The 11707-nt window shown below is 35.8% G+C and overlaps 1 non-coding gene across 1 annotated transcript; it reads left to right on the top strand.

The window, feature by feature from the left end:
- Window positions 1–10165: 10165 nt before the first annotated feature.
- LOC128295696 (small nucleolar RNA R71) lies at window positions 10166–10272 on the top strand. Its single transcript, XR_008286255.1, has one exon. It is a non-coding gene; the product is annotated as a small nucleolar RNA R71 (small nucleolar RNA).
- The last annotated feature ends 1435 nt before the right edge of the window (window positions 10273–11707 follow it).

Below are 11707 nucleotides of genomic sequence, written 5' to 3'. Positions count from 1 at the left end.
TAGCTTGTAACTCTTTATCAACTTTTTGAGTATCACAAATCTGTTAAAGAAAAGTCAGTCTAGCTCTCAACTTGGCTAGAATCGAACCATCATCTGACAAAGTTAGCCGTGTTTTCATAGCCTTCAAGGCAAACAATGACTTCCTACTCAAAGCGTTGGCGACCACATTCGCCTTACCCAGATGGTAATCAATCACAAGTTCATAATCTTTTAACAGTTCTAACCATCTTCGTTGCCGAAAGTTCAAGTCCTTTTGAGTCATTAAGTACTTAATACTTTTGTGATCGGTATAGACATGACATTTCTCACCAAATAAATAATGTCACCAAATCTTCAAAGCAAATACTATGGCGGCCAACTCTAAGTCATGTGTCAGATAGTTCTTTTCGTGAGGCTTCACCTGTCTCGAAGTGTAAGCTATGACTTTACCCTCTTGCATAAGTACATATCCCAAACCATTTAAGGAAGCATCACTATAAATAAAAAATTCTTTACCTGACTCGGGCTGTACCAAAATCAGAGCCTCAGTCAACAATGCCTTTAATTTCTGAAAACTTTGCTGGCATTTTTCTGTCTATTCGAAGTTGACATCTTTTTGAAACAATATTGTCATGGGAGTAGCGATCATAGAAAATCCCTTCACAAACCATCAGTAATAACTGGCTAAGCCTAAAAAGCTTCTAACCTCGGATACATTCCTTGGCAGTTTCCAATCGACGGTAGTAGAAATCTTACTAGGATCAACTCGGATACCATCACCTGAAACAATATGGCCCAAGAATCCAACTTCTCGAAGCCAAAACTCACTTTTACTAGACTTAGCATACAACTGTTTGTCTCTTAAAGTCTGTAAAATAGTTCTCAAGTGCTCGGGATGCTTTGTCTCATCTCTTGAATAAATCAAAATATCGTCAATAAATGCAACGACAAACTTTTCTAAATATAGCCGAAAAATTCGATTCATTAGATCCATAAACATAGCAGGTCTGTTCGTCAACCGAAATGGCATGACAAGAAATTCATAGTGGCCGTACCTTGTTTTAAAAGCAGTTTTAGGCACATCCGACTCTTTAACTCGCAACTGATAGTAGCCAGACCTCAAGTTTATTTTAGAAAACCATGTCGCTCCTTTCAATTAATCAAACAGGTCATCAATCCTTGGTAAAGGATACTTGTTCTTGATTGTTACCTTATTGAGCTATCGATAGTCTATACACTATCTCATGGAAGCATATTTCTTCTTCATGAATAATACCGGAGCACCCCACGGTGAAAAGCTCTTTCTCACAAAAACCTTTGCCTGTCAATTCTTGCAAGTATGACTTTAGTTTTTTCAACCCAGTTGGGGCCATCCTATATGGAGCAATCGAGACAGGTGTTGTCCCTAGCATCACTTCAATATCAAACTCCACTTCTCTAATTGGAGATAAGATTAGTTCCGAGAATACATCCAAATACTCACATACTACAGGCACTGATTCAATCTTCAATTCAGACTCTTTTGTATTCAACACATAAGCCAAATAAGCTTCACACCCTTTTCTCATACATTTCTAAGCCGACATTAAAGAAATTACAATTGGAAATCTATCTGGCTCATCTAATTCAACCCAAGAATTTCACCGTTTTCACACTTCAATTCAATGACTTTCTGTCTATAATTCACTATAGCATCATGAAATGTCAACCAATCCGTACCCAATATAATATCAAATTCATCAAATGGTAACAACATCAAGTCAGTCGAAAAACAATAACCTCTAATCATCAAAGGGCATTTCTTACATACCTTATCAACTAAAACATGCTTGCCGAGCGGGTTTGACACTTTAATCATAAATTTCGTAGACTCAACAGACATTTTCATGCTAGATACCAATTTTGTGCACACATATAAATGAATAGAACCAGGGTCAATCAAGGCAATAATAGTAGTATCATAAAGAGAAAAAGTACTAGTGATCACATCGAGAGAATATGCGTCCTTACGAGCACGTATGGCATAGGTCCTAGCTGGAGCTCTAGCTTCAGATCTCATCGCTGTTTCTTTCGCTACACTTTTGCTACTAGCCCTATTACCGGCGTTTTTCGAGGGTCTCCCTTTTGTAGTCGTACTACCCGGCCTTGTACTATGAAATTTTTCTTTCTCGATCATCTTAGGATAGTTTTTGATATAGTGGTCTTGAGAACCACATCAGAATCAAGATCTATCGTTCACCTTACACTTACCAAAATGACCTCTACCACATTATTGGTACTTAGGTTTGGAAGGTCTATCATTACCCACACTAGCCACAGATGTAGCTTGAGATTTAAAACCTGAATTTTGCTTCTTACAAGTTCTATATGAATGTCCAGCCGAAACATGAGAACAAAAATTCATATATCTGGATTTCTTAGACTGAGATTGAAATGACTTGCTCGTCAGCCTCTTCCTTATATCTCTAGCCTCAGCGTCGGCTTTTCTCTTTTCCTTGGTCAATTCCTCAGCTTTACAAGCTCGATCAACGAGCACAACAAATTCCTTCAGCTCAAGAATACCCACTAACACTCTAATATCCTCATTAAGTCCGTCTTCAAACCTTCTACACATTTTAGCTTCGGAGGATACACACTCACGAGTATATTTGTTGAGCCAGACAAAATTTTTTTTCGTACTCAGTAACTGACATGCAGCCTTGTTTCAAGTTAAGAATTTCCTTACGCTTTTGATCAATGAATCATTCACTGATATATTTCTTTCGGAACTCCTCTTGAAAGAATTCCCATGTGACCTTTTCTTTAGGAACCACCGAAACTAGTGTCTTCCACCAATGATATGCCACGTCTCTCAACAAGGAAATAACACACTTCAAACACTCTTCGGGTGTGTATGATAGCTCATCAAATACCCTAATAGAATTCTCAAGCCAAAATTTCACTTTCTCGAGGTCATCATTAGCATTGGCCCTAAATTCCTCAGCTCTTTGATTTCAAATTTTTTCAACCGGAGTTCTATGAAATCTCATAAAATTCATACATTAAGGCACTTGGGGTACTGGTTGGGGATTTGGAGGGGGTAGAGGGGGTTGAATGTTCAGGTTCGTTCGAAAGAACTCTGTGTACTAGACATCTATCATATGGAGAATAGCTTCTCTACCTCCTTCTCCTCTACTAATAGTTGTGGGTGTACTATCAGACGACACTGCTCCTCCAACGGGAGCATGCACATTACTTTCAACATCATCCGCCACTGCTCTATTGAGATCCATTTACTATATGAAAACACATTTTTAAATCGTCAAGAGTCGTCACACTATCATAATATATGTATGGCATGTATAGCTAGACTCGTACACATGCTACGTTAGTCTGAAAATCGACTAAATCTGACTCTGATACCACTAAATGTAACATCCTTTACCTGTATTCGACGCTGGGATAAAGTTAGAGGTGTTACCAGACTTAAACATAAATATTCGTGCAAAACTGGGTCATAAAATATCGTCCAAATTTGGAACTTTTCAATCACATGCAAATATTCCCTTATAGGGGCCTATGTGGCCCAAAACATACATTAGAAGCAGCTCAGGACTAAATTGAGAACTTTAGAAAACTTTGAGAAAACTTAGAAAATTTTCTTATTTTGGAGAGTCACACGTCCGTGTGGGTATGCCGTATGGTCACACACGCCCGTGTGGCTTGGGACACGTCCGTGTCCTCAGCCCGTGTAACTCTCTGACTATGACATCATCATAGAACTAAGGTCACACAGCCAAGTCACACATCCGTGTGCTTGGGCCGTGTGACGAATTAAATTCTCGAAATTAAGTGCAGACTTTACACGGCCTGGGCATACGCCCATATCCTGAGGCATGTCCTCCACACGGCTGAGACACACGGTCGTGTCTCTGCCCATGTGTTTACTACTGGGCATTCTATTTTCATTAATTAGGGAGCAGGGGACACACGGCTGAACCACACGCCTATGGGGCAGACTGTGTGTCACACATGGCCTAGACACATGCCCGTGTGTCTAACCGTGTGGACAAATTCTAGGCTATTGTCTAAGCTATTTGCCATCCTTAAACACTCACCTACCTAAAATATCTTCATGGCATGTAACATGGCACATTTGATTACTCAAGCATTCACTTCTAAGGTTAGATTATATCTATAATGTCTCAAAATACATACTTAACCTATCAAGCCTTCTTATAGCATTCCATACCAATTTCATATCTATTCATCATTATAATTCTTCTTTCAATCTACTCAGTCCTACCACGTTTATTGTCTTACACATTAATCATATTTCATATATTAAACATACATGCCATCCATCTCACTCATCATCACAAACAATCACAAGCCTCATCAAACACATACCTTTAGCATATAAACCTCATCACGCATAACCACATTTATCAAACAATCACAACCAGCATAAACACATTTGCATGCATGCATAACTAATTAGGGTTACAACCCAAATAATCAATATGAGCCAACTCTCATGGCCATATACAAAATGAATCATAACATCATCATGAGCCGACACATTGGGCTAATCAATATGACACTTAGCAAAATGATCATGTCCCTATACATGCCATATTCATAATGTTGAACTAACTGTACCAAATTTTCCAATTGATAGTGTGATCGAAAACTCCGACGTCCTCTGATCTCCGAGCTAGCTTCGCGACACTATAAGGAAAGGAAATGAAAGAAAATGGGGTAAGCTTTAAGGCTTAGTAAGTTCTCATGCAAATACTAAGCAACGTAAATCATACAATTAACATAAGGCAAAGTTTCATAAATGTCATCACATCTCATAAGCATGACTTTCTCATATGCATCTACTACATGTTCATAGCATACCGAGATATTTAATCATGAGTTTATGTACATACCTGTACCAACTTGCACATAATACTTACTTTCTCGTCTTTGACGTGTTCATTAAGATTACCCATGAAACTTCTCTTTGAAGTACCCGTTGAACACTTGGAATACCATCAGATACATTGGAAACTCGTACCTAAGTGCCCTATATGTAGCCATCGCTACCTCATATCATATATCACATGTTGCTCGCTTTTGAGCTACTCACGGGTCAGCTCACATAAGCTATCAGTCAGGATGTAGCTACACTGGCTGCTCACACAAGCTGTCGGGTATCTGCAACATATGCTGGACTACCCAGCCACTGGTAGACATACAACACCAGTACTCGGAACATCAAAACATGCATCATATATATCATGAACTCAGACCACAACTCATGAACTCTGATCACATAATTCCTAGTGACATGTCACTTGTATCCTAAACTATTCCTAAGGTTCAAACGGGATTCTTCGATACTACATTTCTTTTGAGCTTGCTCATAATGTCGATTTCAATATCCATAGCACCGATCATATACTCATGGAATAATCAAAGCATAATTCATAATAAAATTTAAGCATTAACACATGGTACAACATCACATTAATTATATATATACTTACTGTACATGCAGTATTAAAGCATTTAAAGTATGGTACATGTTGCATAATTTGCAAGTGGACTTACCTTAGTACAAAATGATAGAAACGAGCCTAATCCTCGTAAACTTTGTTTTTCCCCGATCAAGACCCGAATCACTTTTTTCCTAAACTATAATGCCAAATTTAATTTATTTAACACATACATTATTCAAATCGACCCATAGCACATACTTTGGTAAAATTACCTTTTTACCCTTAAATTTTTACTTATTTACACTTTAGTGCCTAGGCTCGTAAAATGAAATGCATGCATTTTCTTGGTTACCTAAGCATAGTCGATCCTACACCATGCTTACATCAGCCCATATTTTCCTTTATTCCATATTTTTACTATCCACTTTTACACCTTTTACGAATAAGTCCTTTTCGTGCATTTCTATCAAAAATCACTTAGTAAAAGATGTTAAACACGCATCAAACTTTCATTTTCTTCCATTAAACATCAAAATAAAAACATGTCACACATGGTTCAAGTTTCATACATGAATCCTACTTCAAAATATGGCTAGAAATGGATAGATCATGCTTCAAGGATCTCAAAAATGTAAAGAACATCAAAAATTGAGCTTGTGAGCACTTACAATCAAGCTTGAAAAGTTGAACAAAACCCTAGCTATGGCTCTTGGAAATCTCGGCTAGCACTTGGAGAAGATGAGCAAATTTTGAATTATTTTTCCCTTTTTATTCTTTTATTAACCAATTGACTAAAATGCCTTTTAAGCCTTTCTTTCAAAATTTTCCTATTCATGCCCATTTTTGTCAAAAATTATAAAAATTGGTCAAATTGCTATTTAAGACCTTCTAATTTATAATCCAATACAATTTCATGCTTGAAGCTTCTAGAACACATATTTTTCAACTTATTCAATTTAGTCTCTAACTTCAAATTTGACACTTTAGGCATAGAATTTTTTCATGAAAATTTCACACAAACATGCTATCATATCATGAACCATCAAATAATCATAAAATAATTATTTCTGTTTTGAATTTGTGGTCTAAAAACCAGTTTTCTGATTAGACCCTAATTCGGGATGTTACAAACCTACTCATACTACTAGGCTATTCGAAGAACAACATATTACATCATTTCTCAGCAATCTTATTTTTCCTAAAACTCGATCGAGTTTCACAGGTTTGCTCAACAAAGGCAGTGCAAAAAATTTCTCCCTAAAAAAAAAATTTCCTAAATACTCATATATTATCTCTTTCGGCCTATAACAAACATCTCCTAATTTACTTAGTTCATTTGTTAACTAAACAGAAGTCACTTGCTTCAAGTTTTTTCACAATATATTATTCACAATTGATTTTGCTTTCCTTTTTTTATTTTTTTTTCTTTTTTAAAGTATTATTATTAAGGGATTTAGCATGTCAAAAAATTCTTTTGACCTGACAATCACAGTGAAGCATACACCGAATTGCCGAGTACTTAATTATGTCACAATTTAAATCAACAGTCACTCATGAAGAGTAAGGCTTTTGATAAAAAGACGAATGGAGCATACAACTACCTCCTTAGCTACTCAACCCTTTGCTACAATAGAATGCCCCTAATTTTTATTTCCTTTATTACACACTCTTATTTAAACTCACATTTCTAATCAATAGCACGATAGAGCAAACAAAGTGGCGTTGACTTACTTGGCAATTCTAAGCATTGGAGTGCCTACTGTACTTTTATTTAAATAATGTTGTGGCAATATAACTAATGTTTGGATTGAAAAATCTCTATGTTCATTAAAGAAACCTACTATATTCCAAAAGAAAACTGAATATTAGGCCATCTCATTTTTAGGGATCAATTTTCAAGCAACGTAAGCTAAATTCACCAAATCCACTGTCACATATTCTAGGTGTATTGAAAAATTTAAGCTCATCATCAAACATCATAAGTAAAGACTGTACTTCTCATAGATGAGCAATACAATGGTAAAACAAATTAACTATACTAAAATAAGCATACATACTAAATATAAAGTGCAGCCTAGGTGTACAATACACCCCAAACCTAAGGGATGCACTGTCCTCAATCTATGTACAAATATGTAACAAGAAACAAAAAGATAGGTATACTCAAAAAATGTCACGGAAAAATAAATAAAATGCATGAGATAGGGAAAGAAAACTTCCCTAGCTTGGATTGGAGTGTAGGTACTTCATTTGGCCCTATGAGTGGATTTATGGGGACTATGTCAGTCTCCATGAATCTAGAAAAAACTACTCATTAATTCAAAAACAAAAGTAGAAATGAAAATAATATGAAATTAAGATGAAACTAAAAAATGAAAACAACATAAAATAAAGACGAAACTAAAGTAAAGCAATTAAATAAATGAAAAATAAAATAAAATAAAAAACTACTAAATCAAGCATTGCAGAAGTCAATAGATTGCTTGTCTTGTTCCACATGAGCACGCCAGTAGTGCTTTAAGCATTGTCCATTATCTTTAAATGTGACCCACGTTTCGTGTCTTTGACATCAACAGCTCTATAAGGATATATGTGAGCTACCAAACAATGTTCATAAAAATTGAAAGGTCTATTTTAATTCAGCAAAGTGCACAAGGGTTCAAATATCTTCAAAAAATTCTTAATTAATCTTCTATAAATGCTGCATGTCTTAAAAAACTTCTAATACCCTTAACATTGTTGGGAGGTTCTTTTATAGAAGAGCGATCAGATAAATCAGACTTCTCCTTCGGTCTGACCACAAACTGCTTAAGTTCCTCAAAACTTACTATATCACTTTGCTTAAGTGATTCTTTGTCAATATCAGAATTGTTGTGGCAAAATCTTGTGAATTCCTCCACTGTTCTTTCTGTAATCCAATGGCACAACATTATTTATTCTCATCAGCATATTTCAGGGCATTAAATACATTGAACGTTATCTGCTGATCACTTATCCTCATGGTTAGTTCATATTTCTGCACATAAATTAAAGTTCTGCCTATAGCCAGAAAAGGTTGTCCAAGAATAATTGGCACATTTTGGTTAGCTTCAAATTCTAAAATGAGGAAATCCATAGGAAAAATAAATTTATCTATTCTTACCATCATGTTTTCAATTTTACCTTCCGGATGGCATAGGATCGATCACCAATTGCAACGTAACTATAAAAGGTCTTGCTTTCTCGATTTTTAGCTTCCTGAAAATAGACATAGGCATTAGATTTATACTCGCTCCTAAATTTCATAACACCTTACCAACATAACGATTTCCAATTGAACAAGGCATAGTGGAACTCCTTGGGTCTTTTAACTTTGGAGGCAGCTTATTCATCCATATTGTTGTGCACCCTTCAATGAGAGCAATAGTCTCAAATTCTCCCAATTTGTATTTTTTCGACAATATGTCTGTCATGAATTTTACTTAGTTGGACATTTGCTCCAACGCTTCGACTAGCGGTATGTTAATGTAAAGTTGTTTCAAAACATCCAAAAATCTTTTGAATTGGGCCTCTTGTTTACAATTGTAGAATCGCTGAGGAAATGGAAAAGGTGGTCGTCCTTCAGGTTGTTTATATCGTTTTGCTGTGGCATTTCCACTAGCAAAGTGATATGATTTTTTTTCGGCAAGAGTTTTTTTACCTTTTCAGTTGCAGTGTGCTTTTCAGACGGTTCCAAATTCTTTTAAGATGGTTCTGAATTATTTTCATGGTTGAATTTTGAGTCCTCCTCCGCCGTTACATTTTTTTTGGCAACATGATCTGATTCTGCCACAACATTTTTTTGTGTTTCCTTTTCAAGTGTTGTATGCTTTTCAGTAGGTTTTGAGATCTTTTCATGATTGAGTCTCGTGTCCTCCTCTTCCATGGCATTTTTAACAATGTCATTCAACTGAGTTCTACTTCTGAGAGTGATGGCCTTACAATGCTTCTTACCTCGAGACCTCAGATTCTCAGTATCACTTGGTAATGTTCCTTGTGGCCTTGATTTCAAAGCATTCACTATCTGCCCCACTTGATTCTCAAGAGCTCAGAGAGATGTACCTGACTCTGGATAACAACCTCTTTCTTAGCCATATATTCTGTTAATAAAGCTTCAATAGAAGTATAAGATGATGATTAACCGTATTAAATATTTTACCTTGAAATCAGTTAAACATAATCTAGCAGTGTATTGTTGACAGTCTGTCTTGCGGCATTGTTGAAATTTATTGCATCTTGATTACTCCAACTAAAATTCGGACGCTGCCCCCACCCTGAATTGTAGGTGTTATAATAGGGGTTATTATTCCAGTGGGAAATACCGATATAGTTCACTGACACTGAGTTTAATGGACATTCGTCAAACAATGATTCTCTCTACAGGACACACATGACAGTTTAGCCGACTTTATTTCGTGGATGACAGTGGGATTTTTATTGTTTTAATTATGTTTGCTAGAGAAGATGCTTGGGCGGTCAATAAAGTGATTGCATCAAGTTTTATGGTTGCAGCCGCTCTCCTGCCAATCCCAACTCTCATGGTAGAATACTGATAATCATTACTGGAAATCCGTTCCAAAATCTCATACGCTTTATTGTAAGATTTATCCAATAAAGTACCATTGGCAGAAGCATCAAATACCATTCTCGTAAGTGCATTCAATCCATTATAAAATATCTCCATCTGAGTCCAATGCTAAAATCCATGCATTGGAAACTTTCAAATTAACTCCTTAAATTGTTCCCAAGCATTATATAACGTTTCATCCTCCAATTACAAAAAAGATATGATGTCATTTCTAAGCTTGGAATTCATATTTGAGGGATTATGCCGTAGCAAAATTCTCTGGCAAAGATCATTCCATGATGCCACTGTTCAAGACGGAAAAGCATTCAACCACATTCTTACACCATCTCTCAAAGAATATGGGAATAGATTAAGCCGCAGAACATCTTTAGGGACACCCTGTTGTCTAAATGAGTCACAGACTTTAAGAAAAAGTCTTAAATGTAGTCTCAGATCTTTAGTAGGTAGTCCACCGAACTGTCCTATTGTTTGCAACATCTGAAACATTACTGGTTTCAGTTCAAACCACTAAACTTGTATGGTTGGTCTGACTATCCATGGATTCAAATCATCCAACATTGGAATAATATGCTCTCAAATTGGTCTATCTTGATCATCTATCATATGTATAATGAGAGGATTAGCTTCTCAACCATTTGGATTTTCGTTAAGTCATGCCCGTTTAAATTGTCATTAGGAATAGGATCATTCATGTTTCTAGCCATATTTCTCAGTTCTTTTCACCTTCTTCGCAAAGTTCTGTAAATCTTTGGATTAAAAAGGTATTTTGTGTTAGCAGGAATGCCTCTTCTCATGCACTGATTGCAAACCTATAAAAAATAAATTAAACTAAATTAAATAAAACTACTAAGTAAAATAACCAAACCAAATTTTACCAAATTGCCGATCCTTGGCAAAGATGACAAAAACTTGTCACTTGTGAAATGATATGCGATTTGTGCAAGTATACACGTCGAATCAAGTAATAAAGTGATGAGTAGGTATCGTTCCCACGAGGATTCGATTAAGGCCCAAAGTTGGTCAAGTTATTTTAATAAAATCGGGTTAATGCTATGGAAAAATGATTGAATGAAATGTTATGGAAAAAAATAAGGTAAATATGCAATGGCAAATATGAGAGCGATATGCAAATATTTTATAAATAAATAACTACTAATTATGTTGTGGCAAAGATACTTAGACAAAAAATAAAGATATATTGTCTACGATATTTATGCGATAGTTTGGGATTATTTAGAATCAACCTTCACTGTCGATAATGCCATGGAAAAATCTTGATTAACTTACTGTGTAGAAGAGTCCTAAAGTGGTCTGTCTCTTTCGGGGGAAAAACCTCAAGTTACTTTCCCTGCTCATACAAGGTCTTACTACAACAACCTGTGTAATTCTTTTTGTATAACGCAAGCATCGTTCGAATGCTTGCTCATGCCATCCAATATTAGGTAAATTAATCTAACCTCTTTCCGTATTAAATTAACTTAATAAGAATAATATGCCATCGACTATTCTTAAGGATTTCACTTAAATAATTGAAAGGGCAACAAGATAATCAGATTTATTCTATGAAAATTAAAAACAGTTAAGTGTTATCAAAATAATCCCAACCCGATGAGATTTAACTCATCGGTTGGGAAATAAAATTCCAAACCATCAC

This window comes from Gossypium arboreum, chromosome 7 (genome assembly GCF_025698485.1).
Source record: "Gossypium arboreum isolate Shixiya-1 chromosome 7, ASM2569848v2, whole genome shotgun sequence".
Classification (NCBI taxonomy): domain Eukaryota; kingdom Viridiplantae; phylum Streptophyta; class Magnoliopsida; order Malvales; family Malvaceae; genus Gossypium; species Gossypium arboreum.
This window is presented reverse-complemented; position numbering and strand designations above follow the sequence as displayed.